Source organism: Triturus cristatus, chromosome 10 (assembly GCF_964204655.1).
Source record: "Triturus cristatus chromosome 10, aTriCri1.1, whole genome shotgun sequence".
Lineage (NCBI taxonomy): Eukaryota > Metazoa > Chordata > Amphibia > Caudata > Salamandridae > Triturus > Triturus cristatus.
The window spans coordinates 862,894,388-862,921,666 of record NC_140593.1 but is presented as its reverse complement, the minus strand read 5'-3'; the positions used below and the strand labels follow the sequence as shown (position 1 = coordinate 862,921,666).

At 47.2% G+C, this 27,279-nt stretch overlaps 1 protein-coding gene across 2 annotated transcripts in view; it reads left to right on the top strand.

The window, feature by feature from the left end:
- The window catches only part of LOC146796120 (uncharacterized), a 531,425-nt gene that overhangs the window by 383,362 nt on the left and 120,784 nt on the right, over positions 1–27,279 (top strand). The gene's annotated exons all lie outside the window — the stretch shown is intronic.

The following is a 27,279-nucleotide window of genomic DNA, read 5'->3' as shown; positions in this document are numbered from 1 at the left end:
ATAACAAGACACACAGGCACTGGCAACTGTGAGTATGAAGAAGGACAATCAGGTCAGGCTGCACAGTGGACACCTGTACAAATTAGCACGTCTATATACATGGTGACAGGGGACAATGGCACAGAGCACAACTTACGCTGTAGACACTGACAGTGGCCACGTTCATGATGACACATACACCACTGAGGAAAAGGTGCCCCAGGGGACAGTAGTGGGCACGCAACTACATGCTACTGAATGATAATGACAGCAACACACGTCACCATCCCTGCACTATGTGTATCGCACAGTCATGCACATCATGTCACAGGCCACTACATAGGACATGCGCGCTGTAAGGCATGACACATGAGAGACCAACTCCCATGTCTGGAGTCAGCATCAGTGCCAACTGACATGGAACCCACATGCAGTGAACTTGACAGTGCACAGGCAAGGTCCCACAACCTGTTACACACCACCCCCACACATGATGCTACAGACATTGTTCCCGTGGACAAAGCGCCAGCCTACATTACCCTGTGAAGGAGTGACTACACACAGACCAGGGAACACATTGCAAGGAGGGGAAGGGTGGCAGGGGCACAGCGCTATACTGGGGCAAACAGGATCTGCACAGCACCTTTAAACCCTGCCAGTGGATTCATGCTACTGTGCCCTTACAAATGCCGGTGACACACAACAAACACACATGTACCTACCCCCTTCCGGCTGCTGCATCGCCTGTAAGCGCCTCTCAAGGTCTGGAAAGACCACCGGCAGCACACGCCTGTGGAGGTGGCTCAGACGGCGGCGGCCGCGGTTCTTGTGGCTCTCAGGTGAGTCCCCCAGCAGGAGCCGTGCAATCCTCCGCGTCCAGCACCGGATATCCTGCCAGCGTTTCCTCACCTGGGCCAGGCGCCGCCTCCGACCATCCACACCCCTCACGGCACTGACGGCGGTCAGCCAGATCTGCTCCTTGGCAGTGGCGCCTACCTGTGAGGAGGAACAAGTGACACCACATCAATACACCAGCCACATGTCACAGAGAGACATATGGGTACAAATTAGCTGGTAACAACAAGGCATGTCATGCAGCCAACGCATTGCACCTTTGTCATAGGGACATCATCCCCTGGTGAGGGGAAAAGCACTACGTGCCACAGTGGGTACACAGGTGGAATGATGGCAATGTCACAATCAATGATCTAGGCTCACACTGTGCATCACACCCACCCCTCCTGGCTCAGGGCACTGCTGGGAGTGATGGGCACCCACCCCACCTGTCTCAGGGCACTGCTGTGAGGACTCCACACCCACCCCTCCTGGCTCAGGGCACTGCTGTGAGGACTCCACACCCACCCCTCCTGTCTCAGGGCAATGCTGGGAGGACTCTGCACCCACCCCTCCTGTCTCAGGGCACTGCTGGGAGACATCAGGCACCCCCCCCCCCTGGGACCCCCCCGACAGTACATGGCATGTGTGTTACACCTGGACGCAATGGCAGAAGTCACAGTCACCACATAGGGACAGTCTGTGGCAGTGGCCTATGCACTCACCTGATAACCTGGTCGCCCATACAGCATGGAGTACTGTGGGAGGATCACATCCAGCAGAGCCATGTTCTCCTCCAGGGTGAATGGCTGTGTCCTCTCCACAGCCCTTGACATGGTTCCAGGGAATCAGTAGCAGCAGCTGGGTCGACGAATGCAAAGATGTGCAGGCAAGTGCTCCCTCATGGGACCTGGCTGCCTTATATGTGCCCTTCTGCCCAGTCTCATGCACAGGAGTACAGAGAGATTGGTCACTCACATTTGCATCCTATGTTTCCACCAATCCCTTCAAACCTAGCAGTCTGTGGGTTCTCTATCGGTTTCATTCTCCTGCATGATGTCAGCCCCACAAACACATTGCAACAAAGTAGACAAATCCCAACTGACTTCTGCTGTGCACCTTCCAGAACAATTTCGAATTTTGAACTTGGTCTCCATGACAACCAGCATGCATGTAGGCCTTAATACTTGTCCCCTATGTAATTTGGAGCATCACACACAGGTACGGTGCGTGTGGGGGCCCTAGGGCACCCCAAATGCATGGCAACGGCCCGTACATGCATGCCTACGCTCTCCATCACTTTTGGTCTGCACGCGTATGCGTACCCGTAGTGGTACGGACCGTACACTCGCATCTACGCTCACTATCACTATGGCTCTGCACGCGTATGCGTACCCGTAGTGGTACGGACCGTACACTCGCATCTACGCTCACTATCACTATGGCTCTGCACGCGTATGCGTACCCGTAGTGATAGTGAGCGTAGATGCGAGTGTACGGTCCGTACCACTACGGGTACGCATACGCGTGCAGAGCCATAGTGATAGTGAGCGTAGATGCGAGTGTACGGTCCGTACCACTACGGGTACGCATACGCGTGCAGAGCCATAGTGATAGTGAGCGTAGATGCGAGTGTACGGTCCGTACCACTACGGGTACGCATACGCGTGCAGACCCATAGTGATAGGGCCGTACACTCGCATCTACGCTCTCTATCACTATGGGTCTGCACGCGTATGCGTACTCGTAGTGGTACGGACCGTACACTCGCATCTACGCTCACTATCACTATGGCTCTGCACGCGTATGCGTACCCGTAGTGGTACTGACCGTACACTCGCATCTACGCTCACTATCACTATGGCTCTGCACGCGTATGCGTACCCGTAGTGGTACGGACCGTACACTCGCATCTACGCTCACTATCACTATGGCTCTGCACGCGTATGCGTACCCGTAGTGGTACGGACCGTACACTCGCATCTACGCTCACTATCACTACGGGTACGCATACGCGTGCAGAGCCATAGTGATAGTGAGCGTAGATGCGAGTGTACGGTCCGTACCACTACGGGTACGCATACGCGTGCAGAGCCATAGTGATAGTGAGCGTAGATGCGAGTGTACGGTCCGTACCACTACGGGTACGCATACGCGTGCAGACCCATAGTGATAGGGCCGTACACTCGCATCTACGCTCTCTATCACTATGGGTCTGCACGCGTATGCGTACTCGTAGTGGTACGGACCGTACACTCGCATCTACGCTCGCCATCACGATGGGTACACATACGGCAGCACTCCCACAGTGATTTGGGAACATGCACAGGCCCTCTCAGCAGCAGTACGGCGGATTTTACACTTCACTGTGGTGATAGGCGACACACATGTTGGAATAGGGCGGACATACTTGTCCATGGATGGACATACTTGTCCAGGAATGGACACCAAGGCATCGTCTGTGCATTACCACATGTGTGGGGCACAGGTGTCACAGGCTGTGATGTGGAACATGCCTCCTGAGTGGAGAAGGCACCAGATGTATGATGAGATGTGTACATGTGTACTGTGTGAGGGTGCAATGTGTGCCAGGCATGCCCTTGACTCCTTTGACATGTGTGCATGTGGGACTGCGCACTTGGGGTGAGCGTCACTGGCATGGCACGGACACCAACACACGGAAGTGTCCCATGATGCCCGGTACAGGGGTCATGACACATGACTCATCACTACCCACAGTGCACAATGTGACTATGCCATATATGTGTCCGGGATTTACATCGGGTTGATGTTGTAGCACCCTCAAAAGCTGCAGCCGTTGCAGCAACCAACATGTGGCTGTGTGTAGATTGTCATTGCACACTGTTCCCAACACCATGCCACATGTGTTACCGGATGTGAGGTGCACATGTATGCAAGGGACACGGAGTAGCGTGACAAGGCCATGTCAGCAAACTCACAAGGAATGTGTGGGGAGTCATGACATGTGCACCTTCATGGCAAGGTGTGTGGGCTGGACTAGTGTAATGTCATGTGACCTGTGGCTCAAGTGTTCCGCTGCCAGTCTCTGCAATCAGCATCACACTTCTGCTGATGTGTGGGTGTATGTCACTCCTGTCTTGCGTCGGGCAGTGCACTTGCACTGGGACACAGCTATTTTCATGGCGTGGCATGGGGAGGTTCTCAATCACCGTGTGTAGCTGGGTCTTGGAAGGAGTGTCACCTTGCATCCATACGTGTCCTGGGCATGTAGCACATGCCTGACTCCCTATGTGGCATGTGTGTATTGCCAGATTTACATGTGCTCAGTAGACATGAGTTGTTCTCGTAGTGCACTCACTCTTCCTTGTCACTTCCAAATTACTGCAGAGCGCCTCCTATTGCCCGAAGAATTCCCGACTTGGCCACCATGCAGGAGAATGACACGATCCGGCTCTACCGCTTCACCCAACCGTTGATTCTGGAGCTGACGGCGAGACTGGCACCACACCTGCAACCGCAGCACAGGTATCCTACGGCACTGACACCCCAGCTGAAGGTAATGGCTGCCCTACATTTCCTTGCCACGGGTACCTTCCAATATACCATAGCTCATGTTGGTGGCATGTCCCAGAGCATGTTCAGCGGTGTGCTGCATGATTTCTTGGAGGCCATGTTGATTCACCTGGATGACTTCATCAAGTTCCCAACCCCTGAACAGATGACTGAGGTCAAGCGTGGTTTCTATGCCCTGGGAGGGATGCCCCATGTCATTGGGTCCATAGATGGGACACATGTAGGTTTGGTACCACCACACGCACGGGAGGTGGCGTACCGCAATCGGAAGCACTACCACTCCATCAATGCCCTTGTGGTGTGTCTCTCCAACATGGTGATTTCACATGTCTGTGCTCGTTTTCCAGGATCAGCACACGATGCCTACATCATGAGGCGTAGCGGGATGCCTGATATGATGATGCAGCTGCGCAACGAACGGGCATGTGTTGTTGGTGGGTACAGTCTGTCTGTCCTGTATTCTGTTTGGCCGAGCAGCACTACCGCTTCGCCAGTTCTAACGATATCCATGTGCTTTCCATTTAGGGGACGCTGGCTATCCCAACATGCCTTGGCTGCTGACACCTCTCCGCAACCCCATCACGCCGGCCCAGCTCCGCTACAACACCGCCCATGGCCGGACAAGGCGAGTGATAGAGAGGACGTTTGGCATGCTGAAGAGCCGATTCAGGTGCCTCCACAAGACCGGAGGCGCACTCCCATATGCCCCGGCGAAGGTCTGCAAGATCTTCATGGTCTGCTGCATGCTGCACAACATGGCAGTTGAAAGAGCTGTGCCCCTCATCCTGGATCAAGATGACGAGGACCATCCACCCGTGGAGGACGAAGGGCTTGGCAATGGGGCTAGTGATGTGGAGGATGTGGAGCCGCAAGAGGACATCCGGACTCCGCTCATACGCTACTTCTTTGCTTAGTGGTGAGTACCAGGGTCTGAGTGTGCACGCATTGGTCCCCGTGTGGCATGCGTTGTGATGTGTGTCTCCACCTGCATGTATGGCACGTGGGTCAGAGGTGTGTGTGGGTGTGTCACTGGAGTGATGGTGGCAGTGATGGTAGTATTTCCCCAGGCATAATTGTGACCTAGCATGTTGTCATACATACATGTGTCGAGTAAATGCACATGCAAGTGGCTGTGCTTTTTGTGGCTGACTTCTTGTGTGTCTCTCTTCCCCAGGTACCTGCGCATGCCGTCTTCTGGTTGCATTGTTGTGGCACTGCTATTCATCATGGACATGGCATCGTGGGCTGACTCAGCGTTACAGGCACGGACACGTTTGGAAGTCTCCATGGGGTAAGGGATGCATCTGGGGTGTATTGGGTGTGGCAGTTGTTCACGATGTGTGCACACTGCCCCGGTCGGGGTTTGGGTCCTCTGCAGACATGTGGCATCCCCATGGGACACGACATGCAGCTGGGTACACCTGAATAGATGGGCTGCCTGGTTGTCAGTCATCAGTGATGGGATAGTGGATTGTGATGAAGGCATCAATGTGTGTGACACTGCCCTCGGACACATACGGTTAACATTGTCTTGACATGGCGTGGGACTTCCACATCAGCGGATGTATGGTGTATGGCAGTCTCTCCGTGAGCAGCTGTGGGTATTTAGCTGTTATCCGACACTTGTGTGCCAGTTCCATGGCTATCACGCATTTGTGCTGCAGAAGGGGGGTGCCAGTGTTGGAGCCACATGTTACTCCACATGATGTGTTCATGTGTACTTCAAGTTGCCTCTGCAATCCCAAACACATGACTATTAAAGGTGTCCCTATGCCTCCAAGGTGCCTCTTCTCAGTCAATGCTGGTGTGTTGGCACGGTGCATCCTGCATGTCTGGCATGGTATTCCCTGATTGTGGCTATGTGTCAATGTGTCGAGTGGCAAGATGCAAGCTGTGTGTGTGTGCTGAGACTGTGTAATGGGCATGATGTCCATGACTGTGTGGGTATTGTGACATGTGCCATCCCCATGCATCCAACGTTGTCCATGACCCCATTCTCTGCATCCACCGGACTCAGGCTTGCAGGACATGGTTCTGCCACCTGTCTACACGTACCTGGGTGCCCCCCAGGACACGGGCCAGGATCCCTGACCTCTGCGCATGACTGTTGCTGTACTCAATGTGTCTGTCAGCACGGTTGTTCGGCCACCCCCTCAGCTGGTTCTGACCATCACGGGTGTGTATGGTGCTCCATGTCTGTCTTGCCTAGAAAACTGTGACCCATGTGTCCTGTGCCAGACTCAGGCCCCAGGGTGTGGATGGTTGAAGTGAACAGATGACTCAGGCATGTTTAGACTGTACAAGACACATGTTAGGTAATAATGCTACCAGCAGGCATCTACTCTTAATAGTGTGATTTATTATTGGGGGGGGGGGGGGGCCAAGTGAGGGCCTTTCCGGGATTAGGGAATCCAAAGTTCAGTAGGGGAGTTGGTGTCCTTGCCATTGGAAATCCTCAGAGTCCATGCCACAGTCTTTGTCAACATTGGTCAGCCAGTGACCAGCAGGGCCATGTGGCAGAGAATGTCTCTTGATGCTGTGATGCTGTTGCTCCAGTGGGCCAGGTGCCAGGCCAGGTGTCCTGGGAGATGGTGATGTAGCAGCCACCCTCACGGTCCTTTCCGTGGACGACCCGGCTTCCTGCGGGGAACCTCAGCAGCAGGCCGTGACGACGTCTGGGATGCTCCGTCGGATGTTTCCTCCTCCTCCTCATGATCCCTCCCTGTGGGTGGTGATGTTCTCCGCCTTCTGGCACAGGGAGGGTCGGCCATGGTGTCGGCCATCCGACGGAGTTCAGCGTGAATCCCCTGGGACGCCGTCACTTGCTGAGCCTGTCTGTCCTCCATCCTCCGTTGGTGTAGCTGTAGACAGGCTATTAGCTCCGCATGTTGCTGGGCCTGCTGGACCTTGATCCCCTCGAGGACGGACACAACCTGGGCCATGCCCGTGGTGTCCTGCCGGTATGAGTCCAGGATGTTACGGACATGTGAAAATACCGGATCCCCAGCCAACTGGTCAGGCTCGCGCCTCCGCCGTCCTCCACTCCCACCACCCCTGCCCACTTGCGTCTGGCCTGCACTTGTGGGCACATCGGGTCTCCGGGACCCCTGAGGGGTGGCATTGGCGTTGTCGCCTGCCTCCTCCTGGGTGCCCGGGACACCGTGTCCCTCCTGGCGAGCCTGGCTGCATTGTGGTGTTGGGGCAGGGATCCTGGGTGTCTCCTGGGATGTGGCAGGAGTGGGGGTGGTGGTTGGCACGGTTGTACCTGACGCAGGTGCTGCAGGTGGTTGGACACCAGAGGGGCCAGGTCGGTCGGGGTCGTCCGCAGAGTGGTGAGAGTGGTCGCTGCCGGTGGGATCGGTCTCCTGCAGATCCGGGTCCTGTGAGTGTTCCCCCCCAGTGTTGGGGGGTGCAGCACGACGTTGACCTGTGTGTGAGAGAGACAATGTTAATTTTGATCCATGCAACATCCATGTTTCATCCGTTAGAAAGTTGGCACATTTCCTCTTGGAATTAGGATCTGTCTTGCATTCCACTCACAGTGCACTTGTGCATGTGTGTGTCCCTTGGGCACCAATTTGGCCCCTTTAACTATGTGTGGCACAGTCTTACTTGCTGCGTCAAGTGTGACTGCAGTCAGCAGTGGAGTGTGCATGTGTGCCGAGCTATGCATTTGCGCCTTCCTTGTAGCACTGTACATGTGCACATGGAGTGGATCCACACACTCATATGATGCAGGTGGCTGTCCTTGTGCTCGTGTACAGGTTGTAACATGGCCCTGCGTTTTGCCATGATGAAGAGGGGGGGTTCTGGCACTGGCCACCCTTGTCTACATGCACGCAGTCCACCTGCTGATGAGCAGACATTCCCACACACCAAAGGACTGATTTGCTCTCCCTGTGTCTCCCTCCTTCTCTGTCCCCCTCTCCCTCCCTCTCTGTCCCCCTCTCCCTCCCTCTGTGTGTCAGCCTCCTCCCTGTGTCCATCTTCCTGTGTCTCCCTCTCTCTCTGTCCCCCTCTCCCTCCCTCTCTGTCCCCCTCTCCCTCCCTCTGTGTCCCCCTCTCCCTCCCTCCGTGTGTCACCCTCTGTCACCTTGGCCCAGCTTCCTGGGCACACACTGTTAGCAGATCTTTGCGTGGCCCTTGGCCTGTTGATGTGAGTTTGTTTCTGATCTCCAGGCACCCATTTTGTCTGCTGTGTGTCTGTGCGCTGCTGCTGTGGTGGTGTGTGCTGCCACTCTTTCACACTGTTGGCTGTTCATTGGCTGCTGTCATGTGCAAAACAGTGCCTTCACCCCCATGTGTTGATGCAAGGCGTCCGCCATTTGCTGGCAAGTCATTCCTGTGTTGGGACACAGTGTTTGTCTGGCTGTGACCTAGGCCATATGGGCAGAGGGCATTGTTGTCTGCTTTGGAGTCGCACTATGTGATTCTTGGTGCCCAGCCTCCCGCCATCCGGGTTACCGTGTCATGTGTTGTTGTCTTCTGTGGCCTGTGACTTGACATTGTCCAGCTGGGTGCATGGGGCATGGTGGCAGCAGTGGCATGTGCCTGCTCATGGAGTGTGGTTGAGTAATGCGATGGCTTGTGGTGGTTGCGTGCCTGTTATTAATTTTGGTTGTGGTTGCAGTTCCCCCCATGTGAGGTGCGTTGTTTGTGTACTCACCCGGGTCTCGGAGTCCTTCTACTCCTTCAACTGCCTCCACCGGCAGTATGGCCATCACCCTCTCCTCCCAGGGATGGTACTGTACGGCTCTGCGGGAGGGCCCTCCTCCGGTGGCGTTGGCCTGGTCGTGTTCCTCCTGCCTCTTGGCTCTGACCCTCCTCCGCAGATCGTACCACCTGTTCTGGCAATCCTGCTTGGTCCTCCTGGTGTCCGCAACAGCATTCACAGCATCGACGATGGTCTGCCACATGGCTGTTTTGGCTGCCTGGCTGGTGCTTCTGACCAATGTTCCAAAGATCTGTGGCTCGACTCTGAGGATTTGATCAACAAGGACCTCCAACTCTCGGTGACTGAACTTTGGATTCTTGGTAGTGGGCATGGTGAGGGGTGTGGGTGGGGATGGTGTGGGTGTGGGGGGGGGTGTGGATGTTGGGGGGGGGGTGTGGATGGTTGTGTGTGTGTGTGAATGTGATGAGAGGGTGTTTGTGAGGGTGGTCGTTTGAAGGTGTGCAAGTGTAAGGTGTGGTGTAGCTTGTAGTCTGGTTCTGTGGTGTCTGGCAGCAGTGAGTCTGTTGGAAAGGCTCATGGTTTGTGTGTGTGGGCCCTTTTTATTGGTCCATGGGTGGGTGTGGCAGTTTTTGAATTTTGGGTGGGTGTGTTATAAGGAGTGGTGGTGTATTGGGCCTCTGTTTGTTTTTGGCAGTTGCAGGTCAGTGATTGTGTTATTTAAGTGGTTGTTGGCCATGTTTAGTGGCTGTGTGCCTTTCGACTGGTGTATTCTTGTGTTGTTTTATTTTGTCCTGGTTGTGTACGTGCGTTTTGAGCGTGTGTACGGTGTGTACATGGGCCATTTGGTTGTACGATTTTGTCCTTGTGTGTGGCTTTGTAAGACTCGTACATGCGGTTGTGATGTTGGGGCATGGGGTGCGCTCCGTACTTAGGAGGTTGTGTTGGGGGTGCGCCAGGAACGTACTGGGGTGGGGGTACGACTGGAACGTACTGGGGTGTAGGTACACGGGGGGTACGACACGTGCAGGGGTGGGGGGTGTACATTGACGGTGGTACGACACGTACTGGGGTGGGGGTACGACTGGAACGTACTGGGGTGTAGGTACACGGGGGGTACGACACGTCCTGGGGTGGGGGTACGACTCGAACGTACTTGGGTGTAGGTACACGGGGGGTACGACACGTCCAGGGGTGGGGGTACGACTGGAACGTACTTGGGTGTAGGTACACGGGGGGGTACGACACGTCCTGGGGTGGGGGTACGACTCGAACGTACTTGGGTGTAGGTACACGGGGGGTACGACACGTACTGGGGTGGGGGGGTGTACATTGACGGTGGTACGACACGTACTGGGGTGGGGGTACGACTGGAACGTACTGGGGTGTAGGTACACGGGGGGTACGACACGTACTGGGGTGGGGGTACGACTGGAACGTACTGGGGTGTAGGTACACGGGGGGTATGACACGTACTGGGGTGGGGGTGCGACTGGAACGTACTGGGGTGTAGGTACACGGGGGGTACGACACGTACTGGGGTGGGGGTACGACTGGAACGTACTGGGGTGTAGGTACACGGGGGGTACGACACGTCCTGGGGTGGGGGTACGACTCGAACGTACTTGGGTGTAGGTACACGGGGGGTACGACACGTCCAGGGGTGGGGGTACGACTGGAACGTACTTGGGTGTAGGTACACGGGGGGGTACGACACGTCCTGGGGTGGGGGTACGACTCGAACGTACTTGGGTGTAGGTACACGGGGGGTACGACACGTCCAGGGGTGGGGGTACGACTGGAACGTACTGGGGTGGGGGTACACGGGGGTACGACACGTACAGGGGTGGGGGGGTGTACATTGACGGTGGTACGACACGTACTGGGGTGGGGGTACGACTGGAACGTACTGGGGTGTAGGTACACGGGGGTACGACACGTACTGGGGTGGGGGTACGACTGGAACGTACTGGGGTGTAGGTACACGGGGGGTACGACACGTCCTGGGGTGGGGGTACGACTCGAACGTACTTGGGTGTAGGTACACGGGGGGTACGACACGTCCAGGGGTGGGGGTACGACTGGAACGTACTTGGGTGTAGGTACACGGGGGGGGGTACGACACGTCCTGGGGTGGGGGTACGACTCGAACGTACTTGGGTGTAGGTACACGGGGGGTACGACACGTACTGGGGTGGGGGGTGTACATTGACGGTGGTACGACACGTCCTGGGGTGGGGGTACGACTGGAACGTACTTGGGTGTAGGTACACGGGGGGTACGACACGTCCAGGGGTGGGGGTACGACTGGAACGTACTGGGGTGGGGGTGCACGGGGGTACGACACGTACAGGGGTGGGGGGGTGTACATTGACGGTGGTACGACACGTACTGGGGTGGGGGTACGACTGGAACGTACTGGGGTGTAGGTACACGGGGGGTACGACACGTACAGGGGTGGGGGGTGTACATTGACGGTGGTACGACACGTACTGGGGTGGGGGTACGACTGGAACGTACTGGGGTGTAGGTACACGGGGGGTATGACACGTACTGGGGTGGGGGTACGACTGGAATGTACTGGGGTGTACATAGACGGTGGTACGACACGTACAGGGGTGGGGGGGTGTACATTGACGGTGGTACGACACGTCCTGGGGTGGGGGTACGACTGGAACGTACTTGGGTGTAGGTACACGGGGGGTATGACACGTCCAGGGGTGGGGGTACGACTGGAACGTACTGGGGTGGGGGTACACGGGGGTACGACACGTACAGGGGTGGGGGGGTGTACATTGACGGGGGTATGACACGTACTGGGGTGGGGGTTCGACTGGAACGTACTGGGGTGTACCTAGACGGGTGGGGGTATACATACACGGGGGGTACGTGTCGGACGTACGGGGGCTGGGGGGAGTGTTGGGCGTGTATGCGGGCACATGTCTCCATGGTTGCTATGGGTGTTCGGTGCGGACGGTGTTTTTTCCATACGGTTGTACGCTCGGACGCACGGGATGGATCGTGATTCCTCGGTCGGACTTGGCTTTTCACGTTTGTAAGGTAAATCGTCCGAGGACGTGTCGGACACATTTTCCGACCCGAGGACGTGTGGGGAATGATTCCCAGTGCGGTTCGTATGGACTTTTTACCATGCGAATCGTGATTGCCAGTTCGTACGGCACTTGTACGATTCGTACGGTAAAAAGACCCGATACGAGTCGCACGGGGAATTTTTTACCGGATTGTGATCGGCACCTTTGTCTTTGGGCTATATGAACCAGTAGCAACAGCAGGCTTCTCATTGTGGTGTTTTCTGATACTGAAAGAAGTAAAGCTGGACATGTGGGATCATAGGGAAGTCTGAAAAGTGGGATCTTAGCCACACAACCGGGAGGTCATGAAAAGGGAAATGATAGAAGTAGAATGTTAGCCATTGCAAATTGATGAATTTATACTGATATTAGAGTTACAATTGATTGCTGGAGTGAAATATTAAAAAGTATTGAGGAGAACCTCTAGCCCTTTCAAGATGGGCTTTGCTTCTCCATTGCACTCTCCATAATTCAATCATTTGATTGCACAGAAGACTGAGCAAAGTGTGCACAAAAAACTTCAGTTGCTACATACATATAAAAAAAGGGAACACTTGTGCCAACCCTTAGTGTAATCATTGCGCTGGAACAATCTTGGTGATTACCTCCCTTTTAACCACAGTTAATACTGGTGTTTGATGACCCAGCTTGTAGGTTTGGTGTAACCTGTATGTGTCCTCCATTAACTTAACCATTAATCCAGTCAGGCACTCATCAATTCATTTTGCCATCCATTAATGCACTCACTTATTGAATCATTCATCCTTCTATGAACTCACACAATAGTTTTCCATGCACTTAGTCACTTACTTATTTATCCACCCATGTACTCAGTCATCATCTATATCATTATCACATTCATTCACCCACTCAACCAAAAAATTAACTTGCCAATGAACAAAGAGGTTTATGAAGTAGCATGGCCTGTTGGCTATGGCAAAGTTTGTTTAATGGCTTTCCTACCTGAAGCTACATGAAGAAGCATTTGTATTTTAGAAAATATAAACAATGGAGAGACAGAACTCCTAGGAGTTTAGCCTTTCTATGTTTCGGTGCCAAATAGGAGTAAGCTAGGATCCTCTATGTCTAGCAAAAGAAACATAGGGGCCGATTACGATGTCGGTCGGAAAGCATCCAACCACTAGTCGGAAGCTTTCCGACCACGGTCGGAGGCTTTCCGACCGAGGTGGTCGATTTACGGTCCATTCGCCGAATTACGATGGAGAGTAAATCAGCCAGCCATTCCGATGCGGTGACAACCAGCTCTTGGAGTCTTCCGGCTAGTCGGACCCGCACCGTCATTCCCGATGGATGGCGTTTCCGCCATCAGGATTGCGATATTGGTTTCCCACAGCCTTTCCGACATGGAAAGGCTGTTGAAAAGCGACTTTTGGGGCCCCTAGCAGGGCTACCTTGCCTCCGCATCCAGTGGCTGGTAGCTGAGGGGGTACCTTGGGTGCCGCCCTGTAAATCCATGCACTCTGTGGCAGGCACCATGGGGTGCCTGCCACAGGGTGTAGGATTTACACAGACACCCATTTCTTTATGGGGTCCTGTACTACAACTGGTTTATGCCCGTAACACAAGCTCCCATGGAGAAATGTGAGTATCCGACCAAACAGTGTTCAGTCGCGTCGTGATCAGGCGGTTGTAACCGCTGACCAGATGTCGGTCGGTCCCAAGACAGAGACGGTGTCGGTCAGCGGCAATTTCGACTGACATTGTAATAAGCCCCATATTGTTGTTCAAACTCAGTAAGGGGATCTATGCATTCTAGCCCATCAACAGTAGTCAAACAAAACATTAAGTTCAAAATATAGAGTTGCAGAAATATTGAGTTTTTCTTATCGTGCTACCGAAAAATTGTGTGCAATAATATTGTTGAAAGAAATATATTTTTTAAGGTAAGAAATATTGTTTTGTAAGTTTCTTTATGTGTTTAAACAATATTTTAATTGCATACGTTTTTTATTTTTTGTGTAATTGTTGTTTATGTTTATATAGTTTGTATTTTTAAGGTATGTAATTTTTTAATTAATTGTAAAACAATTTATAGTGTTGGAGAGGGCTGTGAGGTTTGCCGGGGTACAGGGTTGGAAGCTAATGAAGCACATTATTATATATATATATATTGTTTTAATTAATATTAATTATTTATTTGATTATTAAGTATGCAAATTGTGTAAATAGTTTTTTCAAGGTATATTTTAGGTGAGGGTCATTGGGTTTGTAGGGGTATAGGGTGGGAAGTTGATTAAATAATAATTGATTCATTATTGCTAAATTATTAATTCATTAATTCGTTAATTACTTATGTAAATTGTGTAATTGTTTTTTTTTTTACATTTTAGGTGCTGGTTGTTGGGTTTGTGGGGATATAGGATGGGAAGTTAATTAGATAATTTATTAGTTTGTAAATATTTATTTATTAACAATTTATAAGTTGTGTAATTATTATTATTTTGAATGTAGATATATGTTAACTGTGCGACTATAGTGTGGAAATTTAATGGAATTATTATTAAATACCATTTCTTTGTTATATTAATTATTTTAGAAATGTATAAATATTTTAATATTTTAATTGTTTTTTAATGTATATAGTTAATTTTGTTAATAGTTTTGTAATTTTATCCATAAATGATTGAAGTTGATTTGTGCATTGTTTGGGCATCCTGAACTATTGGTGGTTGACCCCCCACTGGACATTACCTGGTATTAAGTATTCTGGACCATGCACTGAGACTATAGACGTTGTTCTAACTTATGGATATTCTGATATTCACTCTTGGAAATGTCTTGTCTCTGCAAATTATATGAAAATGTGTATTATTAAAATTTGAAAATGCCAATAAAGATGCTTAAAAAAATAGTTTTGTAATTTTATAAAAATGAATACTTGTATTAAAATAAGATATGTGTTTCAAGTGAAGTTCTTTCCCTACTGTTGCACAAACTGGATTGAGAATAGTAAAGTTTACTCCTTCTGAGTCCAATCTTTCCCTATTGTTGCACAGACTGGAGTGGGGATAGTAAATGTTATCCCTTCTGAGTCCAACGCTTTCCCTACTGTTGCACTGACTGGAGTGGGAACAGTAAGTTTTACCCCTCCTGAGTCCAACGCTTCCCCAGTGTTGCACAGACTGGGGAGGAAATAGTTAATTGTACCCCTCCTGAGTCCAATGCTTTCTCTACTGTTGCACTGACTGGAGTAGGAATTGTAAATGTTACCCGTCCTGAGTCCAACTCTTTACCTACGTTTGCACCGACAGGAGCGGGAATCGTACATTTTACCCCTCCAGAATGGAACACTTTCCTTACTGTTGCACCGACTGGAGTGGGAATAGTCAATTTTAACCCATCAGAGTCAAATGTTCTCTCTACTGTTGTACTGACTGGAGCGGGAAAAGTACATTTTACCCCTCCTGAGTCCAACGCTTTCCCTGCTGTTGCACAGACTGGAGTGGGAATATAAAATGTTACCTCTCCTGACTCCAACGCTTTCCCTACTGTTGCAAGGACTGGAGTGGGAATAGTAAATGTTATCCCTCTGGAGTCCAACGCTTTCCCTACTGTTGCATGGGCTGGAGTGGGAATAGTACATTTTACCCCTCTTGAGTCCATTGTTTTCTCTACTGTTGCACTGACTGGAGTGGGAATAGTAAATTTTACCCATCCAAAGTGGAACACTTCCCTTACTGTTTCACTGACTGGAAACGGAATAGTAAATGCCACACCTCCTGAGTGTAACGCTTTCCCTACTGTTGCACCGACTGTAGTAGGGATGGTATGTTTTACCCCTCCTAGTCCAACGCTTTCCCTACTGTTCCACAGACTGGAGTGGGAAAAGTACATTTTACCCCTTCCAAGTCCAACATTTTACCTACTCTTGCATCCACTGGAGAGGGAGTAGTCCATTTTACCCCTCCTGAGTCCAACTTTGCCCCTACTGTTGCACAGGCGTGAGTAGGAATATTCAATTTTACCCCTCCAGAGTCCAACACTTCCCCTACTGTTGCACAGACTGGAGTGGGAATAGTAAATTATAACCCTCCTGAGTCCAACCCTTTCTCTATTGTTGCACAGACTGGAGTGGGAAAGTTATAGTTTTGTTTATATTGTTTAACATTATATACTCATTATGTTTCTGTGTATTTTAAATTAAATTTTTTACCTTAATATTGTTTGTAATATGTAATATATTTTTTAGTAAAATGTATGTTTTAAATTATTTACTTTTTTATGTGTAATTAAATTGATATGTTTTTTTAATTTTCTCCAGTTTATTTGTTACGATTTTAATTGATTGTGTATATATATATATATATCCACACAAACGACCAAGATTACCATAGTCCGTGGCCCTTTGACTGGTGGCGAGTCACGCCGGGCAGGTCTCCCGACAAATTTCAAACGCACACCAATCTTCTTCAAAGAAGGACTCGCGCTCAGAATGAAACCAGAGTTTATTCAGGAAGGTTACGGTTTTCGACAGCCAAGCTGTCTTGATCACACAAAATAATACAGATTGCAGGAAAACTTACATTGGTGCTGATACAAAGAAAGGACTATTGATTGACAAGTGGTGGTAGAAACCACGGTGGCCATTACTGAGTGTAACCTGAACAGTGAGATTCATACATATAACTGCAATAGATCTCTTCTCAACATGTTGTAATACACCACCTATTATTACTTCAATAATAATGATTCAAATCACAGTATCACACCTTGTGATATGGTGTAAACATTGAGTAGCAAACGTAATTGCATGGATGCAATGCCACCAATCCGAACGCGACAACTAGCGCGATGACTGCAGCGCTGCCTAGGCATAGTTGAATGCTTAAAATACCAAACACATATACTTGGCAATTGTGCCCCAAATATGCAACGTGGGAATGAAAACATTAGAAACAAGCAAATTCATGTTGTAGGGCTACAAATTATAGCAAATGTGATTATCTCCCCATAATAGCGGGCATGCGATGAAAAAAAGTGCTTGCGGCATAGTGCCCGTATAATTATCTGCGCACACCAATATCAAACATGCATAAACGGCAATAGTGCCCCAAAAAAAGCAACGCGGGAATGAAAACATTAGAAACAAGCAAATTTCATGCCGTAGGGCTACAATAATAGCATATGTAATTATCTCCCCACAATAGCGTGTATGCGATGTAAACAGCTTAGTGCCATAGCGCACAGAATACTAGCGGCATAGTGCCCATGTAATTATCTTCACACACCATTCAACTGTATGGTTCAAGGCAGATAAATTGGATGATATATGCAGGGCACTGCTACATTGTTATATATGGACACATAACATTGGGAGTTCATGGCAATATTAATCGGCCGACTACAACATATCAAATTCATAGAATCATATCAACCTGCAACCTAAACAAGATTCCTGAAACAAGAAGAAAGTGCCCAAAGGATAGAAAATAAATCTTATCTGAGATGGACCCACAGGATGGAGAAGAAAAGGGTAGGGTAACCGGAACGGATGAGACAGTCCGCAACTGGGGTAACCCTTCCTTCAAAATTATGACCCTTCGGGTACTTGATTTCGAGTTCAATTATCCACCTGGATTCTCGTTTGCCTAGGAGTAAAGTTCTATTTCCTCCTCTGAGACCAGTATGGACTTGTTCCAACACAAAGTAACTAAGCAGAGAACTGTTTGACAAGTGGAACAACTCGAAATGTCTGGCAATAGGGTAATGGATGTCTTTTTTGTTTATGGCACGCATATGCTCAAGTACTCTTTTCTTTGCCATACATGTCGTACTGCCTACATACCACATTTGACATGGGCACACCAGAACGTACACACAATGTGTAGAACTACACGTGAGAAATTGGTTAATGGTCTTAGGTGAACTATAACCTGGGATGGGAACTGTTTTTATCATGCAACTGTTAAGGTAGTCTTTACAATGCCCACAGGGATAAAAGCCTTTGAGATTATGTTCAACTGTAGGTTTACTAGGCGTTATATTATTGTGGACGAGAATATCCCTGATGCTGCGGCCTTTTCTGTAAGTTATTTTAGGTCTCCGCTGGAAAGTTTGGCCAATAATGGGGTCACTTGTAAGTATGTCCCATTTGTCAGCAAGTATTTTGCGTATCTGTCCAGAATTCCCATTGTAACTGAGAATGACTCTATTTGTCTCCTCAGGAGTATTGGTGTTTTCGGTGTACTCTTTATCTTTGGGGCCCAATATTTGAGCACGGTCAACTTGATTTACTCTGTTGATGGCTCTTTGGTATCCCCTGTCTCGAAATCTCTTGGTCATGGTCTCCTGCTCCTTTTCAAATGCAGCAATGGTGCTACAATTTCTTCTCGCTCTCAGCAGTTCCCCATATGGGATACTCCATTTAAGGGTATCTGGGTGACTGCTGAGAGCGTGAAGGAGTGTGTTGTCAGCTGTTGTTTTACGGAAAAGACTAGTTTGGAGGGTGTCACTTGGGGTGTTATTAGTAGATCTAGGAATTCAATGGAGTGTCTGCTCATATTACTGGTAAGGGTAATATTGCTGTTGTTTACATTGAGTTTGTCTATAAACTCTGTGGCCAATTCCTCGGTATCCGTCCAAATAAGAAAAAGGTTGTCTATGTAATGAAGCCAAAGTTTGACTTTGGCAAAATATGAAAAGAGTGTGCTGTTGTGTCTGATGTCCTCCGCCCACTTGCCTAAAAAGAGATTGGCAAAGCTCGGGGCAAAACATGTGCCCATGGCAGTGCCAAGGGTCTGCTTATATATAGTGCCATTAAACATGAAAATATTGTTGGTGAGGCACAGTGACATCATCTCCAATAACATGTTTGTGTGTTCCAAGTATTCAATGGGTCTAGCTTTCAAATAATGATGACATGCCTCAATGCCTTCAGTGTGATTTATGATAGTGTAAAGTGAATTTACATCTAGGGTTATCATAAGGTCATTAGAACCCCAACTAATTCCTTGAAGTTTCATAAGGAAATCTGTGCTATCTTTGACATGGGAAGGGAGTCCTGTGACGTACTCCCGTAGAAAATGGTCTACGTATTTTGAAACATTTTCTAAGGCACTACCTATAGATGAAACAATAGGCCTACCTGGTGGTACTGTGGAATTTTTATGGATCTTCGGCAAAAGGTATAGAATTGACAATTTGGGATAATCCTATTTAAGAAAACAGTTTCCTCCCATGTGAGATAACCTTTTTGCTCCCATTCTTTTAATTTGTCCCAAATATCAAAAATGCTAGCATTATACGAGTCCATGTTTACTTTCATATAGAAATTGTGGTCATCTAGTTGTCTTTGTGCCTCCAGTAAGTACTTGTCTTTCTCCCAAAGGACGATGTTGCCCCCTTTGTCGGCCAGACGGATAATGATATCAGTGTCACTAGCCAATGTTTTTAAGAATTCTTTTTGTTTGATCGATAGATTGAACTGAATGTTATTGTTCGTTCTATGCTTAAGTTTAAGCAAGGCTTGGGTAACAACCTCATGAAAGGTATCAATGTTGTCATGGGGGATGTTAGGGTAGAACACGGACCGGGGTTTGAATTTGGTGGATGCAGTAGAGTCCGTGGGGATGTAAGGCTCCCATTCTTCATTCCCTGTAGACATATTGGGATCATATCCCATTGCTAAGTCGTGCATCTCATGTAACGTTTGGGCATCAGCAATGTTTAGATTTGGAAAAGGACGGTTTATGTTCTCATCTCTAGGTGGTTTATTGTCATTGTGACGTTTATACAAAAAATGCAATTTCTTAAGTTTTGCTTTCCTAACAAATTCGTACAGATCAATGCGTGTATCTGCATAATTAAAAACTTCAGAGGGGCAAAAAGTTAAACCCAGGCATAATGTACTTTTCTCAGAGAATGTCAACTGTATTTTGCTCAAATTGACAATAGTTTTACTGTGTCCGGATCCATTATTTCTTGCTTCTGGAGCCGCGTATCTTGCTTCTCATGGGCTCTTTTGCATTGTTCTTTTGTTTCCCTTTGTTTTCTTTGTTTAAGTCTCTGTTTGCTCCTCCCCTCCCTCTTCCATGGCCTCTGCCTCGTGGTTTCCCTCTTCCCGATGGTGATTGGGGTGCTGATCTTGGTATCTAGCGGCCTTTTCTCAAGACCCTGAACTCGTCTAAAAAAGTGGCCGTTCTTGCTGGGACTTGCTTTCAGAAATTGAGCTCACTGTGGAAATTGAGACATCAGTGTCTGATCCACTGGCTTCTGTTGTGGGATTATCCACTTCCATTGTTATGGGTTCTGTTGTTTCTTTTGATTTCGGTAAATCATCATATAAATAGTCATACTTGTGACTATATGTTAGGATACGACCGGATTCGTAATCCACACAGTCTCTGTGTAATTTCCGTTGCTTCCGATTCTTTATGTCTTCCTCGTGTTGCTCCAGTTTAGATTTTAGATCTTTTATAAATTTATTGATTATATCTTGATCGCTACTTTTGGACAGTTCGTCTTCTAGTGCGCTTATTTCAGATAGGATGACATCTCTATCCTACCAGGAGTACTTTATAAGTATGTTCAGCATGGTTCTGGAGCTGTTGGCTGAGATCTCTTGCCAGTCTTGCAACATCCGAGGATTCAGAGATTTATATGAAGGCATAATATAAATACGTAGGCCTCTGGGTACCATTTGTTTATCCACATATTCCTGTAATGAAATGGCTTCCCACCATTTAACCGTTTCAATTTTTTTGAGTTTTTCCAATCGCCTTAGTTTGGCATTGAGTGATGTGTCCACTTGGTTGGTGATTTTATTAGCACTGGTTCCTATGCCTGGCGGCGTGCCAGCAACGTCACTGCCGCCGCACGGCGCTCTGCTTCTGTATTTATACTGAAAAAAGTCTGTATTCAACTATGCCTAGGCAGTGCTGCGGTCATCGCGCTAGTTGTCGCGTTCGGATTGGTGGCATTGCATCCATGCAATTACGTTTGCTACTCAATGTTTACACCATATCACAAGTTTAATTTGTAGCCCTACCACATGAATTTTCTTGTTTCTAATGTTTTCATTCCCACGTTGCATATTTGGGGCACTATTGCCAAGTATGTGTTTGGTATTTTAAGCATTCAACTATGCCTAGGCAGCGCTGCAGTCATCGCGCTAGTTGTCACTTGATTTGAATCATTATTATTGAAGTAATAATAGGTGGTGTATTACAACATGTTGAGAAGAGATCTATTGCAGTTATACGTATGAATCTCACTGTCCAGGTTACACTCAGTAATGGCCGCCGTGGTTTCTACCACCACTTGTCAATCAATAGTCCTTTCTTTGTATCAGCACCTATGTAAGTTTTTGTGCAATCTGTATTATTTTGTGTGATTAAGACAGCTTGGCTGTCGAAACGCGTAACCTTCCGGAATAAACTCTGGTTAAATTCTGAGCGCGAGTCCTTCTTTGAAGAAGATTGCTGTGCGTTATATATATATATATATATATATATATATATATATATATATATATATATATATATATATATATATATATATACATGTATATATATATCTGTTTTATCATTACATTACAAAAAAGGCCAATTATAATTTAAATTAACATTTTATATTATACATGTGTAAATAAACATACACAGATATATGTGTGTGTTTAAATAAGTACGCATTTATATATATTTTTTAATTTATTTAAATATATTTAATTTACATTATATTACTGTTACTTGTTAAGGTATTTAATTTTTACTATTTTAAACTATATATATATATCTATCTCTTCAAGGCATTTGGTAATGTTATGCGGACTTTGCCTGGGTAGTCCGCGTTCGACGACGAACCCTCTGATTTGGTGAGCGGCGGCTGCTACTCGAGCATGGAGGAGGAATTAATATATCTATCTATCTATATATATATATATTACCTACTGGCGGTCGCCAGTAGGTAGTTATAGTTAGGACCCTCTTTCCATAGGAAATCCGCAACATTCTATTTTGAATAACTTTGGCGCCGGTCGACGAATCCTCGCGAAATTTTCAAAATAGGTGGGGCGCTGCGCTCCGCTCCTACCCTGAAAGTCTCGGGGGGATTCGTCAAGCGGGGGCTGAGATAAAAGGGGGGTCCCAAAATGCGTTTTTCCCATGCATTTTTCCATAGGACCTTTAGACACAGCTACAGACCGAACGGCTGAACAGAGTTCCTTGAAATTTGGCAGAGAGGTAGTCTACAGGTCAAGGAAGTGCCTTTTGTAGGTTTGGTGTAAATCTGTTCAATAGATTCTGAGAAAATAGCCTTTAAATCAATATATATATCTGAGCCAGCTTACGGTGCGCTTACGGTGCGCTTACCGTATGCGTACGGTGACGTGCGCGAGCGCGATTCTGATTGGCTGTTCGATCTAAGTAAACATTCGAATCGGTCGAAACCAGGAAGCGGCGGCCGCCATTTTCTCTCTCGCACTCTGAGGGGGGCAGCATAAACATAGTCAAAAAACATCTAAAGGGGTATTATATTTAGATGTTAACCACCCAGCATCGATATAGGTGTCCCCCAACAACCCCCAAGGCCAAAAAAACAATTGTAATTTTTTTCGAAAAATCGCCGATTACGCTTACCGTACGCGTACGGTTAAAATTATTTAAAAAAAAAAAATTATCCACACTTTCCCCACCCCGTGTGCAAATGGTGCCCGAAGGGCACCATTTGTGCATGGCATATGTAACTAATGGAAACTAAAAATGAATACCTTTCACAACGAAGCACATAATATGTCCCCCATGTGCGCACGGTGCGCATCGTGCGTACATGGCCCATCCCGCGTAACGCGGGCACGCGGTGCGCGCAGCGCACCGCGTGACCACCGTGCGTGCACGGCACTAACTGCGTAAAGTGGGCGCGCGGTGTGCGCGAAGCGCACCGCGTGCTCACAGCGCGCACACGGTGCGCGCACGGAACAAACTGCGTTAACTGGCCGTGCACTCCACAAATGGCGTAAAGTAACTTAGCATTTAAAAAAACGTACAAATTCACTGAAAAAACCATAGGTTTCACACACGTTATAGTTAGGAATTAGCATTTAAAAAACCTTGCAAATTCACTGAAAAAACCATAGGTTTCACACAAGTTATAGTTAGCTGTACATTTCACTCGTAAAAAACCAATGAAATTCCCCCGTTATAGTTAGTGCAGGCAACTATAACTCACGCGACCGCAATCCTCTGCTGATGACATATGTGTCTTTATGAAAAAAAAATATTTGTAATATATGTATAGCTAAAATTTAATGGAAGAAGACATGGGCAAATAAGTGTCTAAATACAGTATTAGCATCAGCAGAGGATTGCGGTCGCGTGAGTTATAGTTGCCTGCACTAACTATAACGGGGGAATTTCATTGGTTTTTTACGAGTGAAATGTACAGCTAACTATAACTTGTGTGAAACCTATGGTTTTTTCAGTGAATATATATATATATATATATATATATATATATATATATATATATATATATATATATATATATATTCACTTAAAAAACCATAGGTTTCACACATGTTATAGTTAGCTGTACATTTCACTAGTAAAAAACCAATGAAATTCCACGTTATAGTTAGATCAGGTAACTATAACTTGCGCGCCCACAATAAACTGCTGATGACGTCACATAGTACATCACTCATGACATGGTCAGTGACATCACTCATGACATCAATGATGACATCTGAAATTACACATTGTGGATTGCGGTCGCGCAAGTTATAGTTACCTGATCTAACTATAACGTGGAATTTCATTGGTTTTTTACGAGTGAAATGTACAGCTAACTATAACATGTGTGAAACCTATGGTTTTTTAAGTGAATTTGCAAGGTTTTGTAAATGATAATTCCTAACTATAACGTGTGTGAAACCTATGGTTTTTTCAGTGAATTTGTACGGTTTTTTAAATGCTAAGTTATGTATTTATTCTTTATTTTTTTTTCTGGTTTTTCACTATGCGCACACCCTGCGCGCACGGTGCGCTTCGCGCCCCGTGTGCGTGCTGTGGGCGCTCAGTGCGCTTCGCGCACCGAGCGCCCACGTTGCGCAGTCCATGCCGTGCGCGCCTCGCCTTTTTTTACGTAGTAACATTTGTTTTTTTCTCCCTTGTGGGTCCTTTAATTTATTTAATAAATGTGATTGTTACTTCTTTATTTTTATTTTTTTATTTTTTTTGCCGTGCGCGTACGGTAAGCTTACCATACGCGTACCCCGTGATTTTTTTTAAAAATTATTACATTTATTTTTTGTATTTTTGGGTCCTTCTTGGACCCCCTAACAAACACTAGGGGGTCTGCAACTCTCTTCGTTGCCCACGTTTCACGTTCCCCACCTTTGTTTCTCAGTGCGAGAGACAGAAAATGGCGGCCGACACTTCCTGATTTCGACCGATTCGAATGTTTACTCATGTAACCACCAATCAGAATTGAGCTCGCGCACGGCACCGTACGCGTACGGTAAGCTTACGGTAAGCGCACGGAGCGCGCTTACAGATATATATATTGATTTAAATGCGATTTTCTCAGGACCTACTGAACAGATTTACACCAGACCTACAAAAGGCACATCCTTGACCTGAGGACTACCCCTCTGCCAAATTTCAAGTAATTCTGTTCAGCCGTTCGGGCTGTAGCTGTGTCTAAAGGTCCTATGGAAAAATGCATGGGGAAAACGCGTTTTGGGACCCCCCTTTTTTCTCAGCCCCCGCTTGACAAATCCCCCCGAGACTTTCAGGGTAGGAGCGGAGCGTAGCGCCCCATTAGTTTTGAAAATTTTGCGAGGATTCGTCGACCGGCGCCAAAGTTATTCCAAATAGAATGTTGCAGATTTCCTATGGAAACACGGTCCTAACTATAACTATCTACTGGCGACCGCCAGTAGATAATATATTATCTACTGGCGGTCGCCAGTTGACAGTTATAGTTACAACCTAGTTTCCATAGGAAATCTCAAAATTCTATTTTGAATAACTTTGGTGCCGGTTGACGAATCCTCGCGAAATTTTCAAAACTAATGGGGCGCTCCGTTCAGCTCCTACCCTGAAAGTCTCGGGGTGATTCGTCAAGCAGGGGCCGAGAAAAAAGGGGGGCCTCAAAACGCGTTTTCCCCATGCATTTTTCCATAGGACCTTTAGACACAGCTACAGCCCGAACGGCTGAACAGAATTACTTGAAATTTGGCAGAGAGGTAGCCATAAGGTCAAGGAAGTGCCTTTTGCAGGTCTGGTGTAAATCTGTTCAGTATTGCCTGAGAAAATAGCATTTAAAAGCATATATATATGTGGGCGGAGCCTAACCACACATCTCATCCTGAGATCTGATTGGCTGTCAGCACTTCATCCAAGAAGTGTTGGCAGCCATCTTGGGACCAATATACATGATAGCACCTCATTAAAAAGCATTGCAGTTAATAGAAGGTTTTAAGACTTTAGTTACATTATAAATCATTTGTTGATGGTACCATACTCATTTTAGGGTTTGTGGTATGTTCTAAGGTGATTTCACCATGTGAAAAAGCCTTCTGCTGGGATATCATGATTGAGAGAAAAATATTTTCTCATGCTTTTACCACAGAGGTGTGGAAGGTGATCTATAAGCTAAACTGAGAGCTTATTTTCTGTGAATTCACATTATCTTTCTCAGTCATGTGAGAATGAAGTCTGACATTCTCAGTAAAACATGTACATCCAACAAGGGCAGAGACTGTCAGTTGATTCCTTTGTGTTCTACTGCAGCTTCCCAGAGTGTTCCAAAGAACTACTAGAGCGCTAACAGTCCTACTTATGATAAACGTATGGCACACCTGAAGCCATCTTGCTTGGATTAAAGTGGTAACTCTTAAAACATTTAATTTAAAAAGGAACAAAATGAGGGGGTTCATTTTTCCATAAAAAGTATGATTAGTGCTGCAGAAAGAAAAATTAGGGCACATTTTGAGTGACTTCTCAAATCCTCTTCTATTTCATTAAAACATTCTGACATGCAGACTGAAACATGCACTTTCAATACCAGCAGCAGTTTTCCCTGGTGAGCAGTAGCTTTCCTACAGTGATCTAATGAGCAAAAAGAGTGCTAACATTCTGAATTTATGGCAAATGTGTGACACATCTGAATGCCTTCTTGATGGAATCAAAGTAAAAAACTGAAAGTTTTTCCTACTGAGGAGACTGCAGTAAATGAGGAAATTAGGAAACTTCATAACAAATAAGTCTCCCAAGATGACCACCAGAGACAAAAGAGCCCAAATGTAGCCCAAATATCACCCAGATGTAGCCCAAGTATAGCCCAATGACAGAATGTCCCAGAGTGTTCTTAAAAACAACTAGAGCGCTTACTGTCTTCATTATGACAAAAGTATGGCACACCTGAAGCCATCTTGATTGGAATAAACTGGTAACACTTAAAACATTTAATTTAAAAAGGAACACAATGAGGGGGTTCATTTTGCCATAAAAAGTATGATTAGTGCTGCAGAAAGAAAAATTAGGGCACATTTTGAGTGACTTCTCAAATCCTCTTCTATTTCATTAAAACATTCTGACATGCAGACTGAAACATGCACTTTCAATACCAGCAGCAGTTTTCCCTGGTGAGCAGTAGCTTTACTACAGTGATCTAATGAGCAAAAAGAGTGCCAACATTCTGAATTTATGGCAAATGTGTGACACATCTGAATACCTTCATGATGGAATCAAAGTAAAAAACTGAAAGCATTTCCTACTGAGGAGACTGCAGTACATGAGGAAATTAGGAAACTTCATAACAAATAAATCTCCCAAGATGGCCACCGGAGACAAAAGAGCCCAAATGTAGCCCAAAATCACCCAGATGTAGCCCAAATATAGCCCAATGACAGAAGTGTGCAAAACACTTATTATTTTGTGTTTCTGCAGTGTTATATAGTGCAGACTTGTCAGGTATTGGAGTGCTTTACATGAGCATTGGTTACATCACACAAGAAAAAAATCATTTTGGTTGTAGACATGGGGAGACTAAGTGATTTGACCAGAATCACAGAATGTCGAGCTGAAGCAGAAACTTCAACCTGGATCCCCAGTTGCAAAGTCTGCAGTTCTGGAAGTAACACCACATCCTCTCCCCTAAGTGCAACATTTAATCAAGTGGTCAACT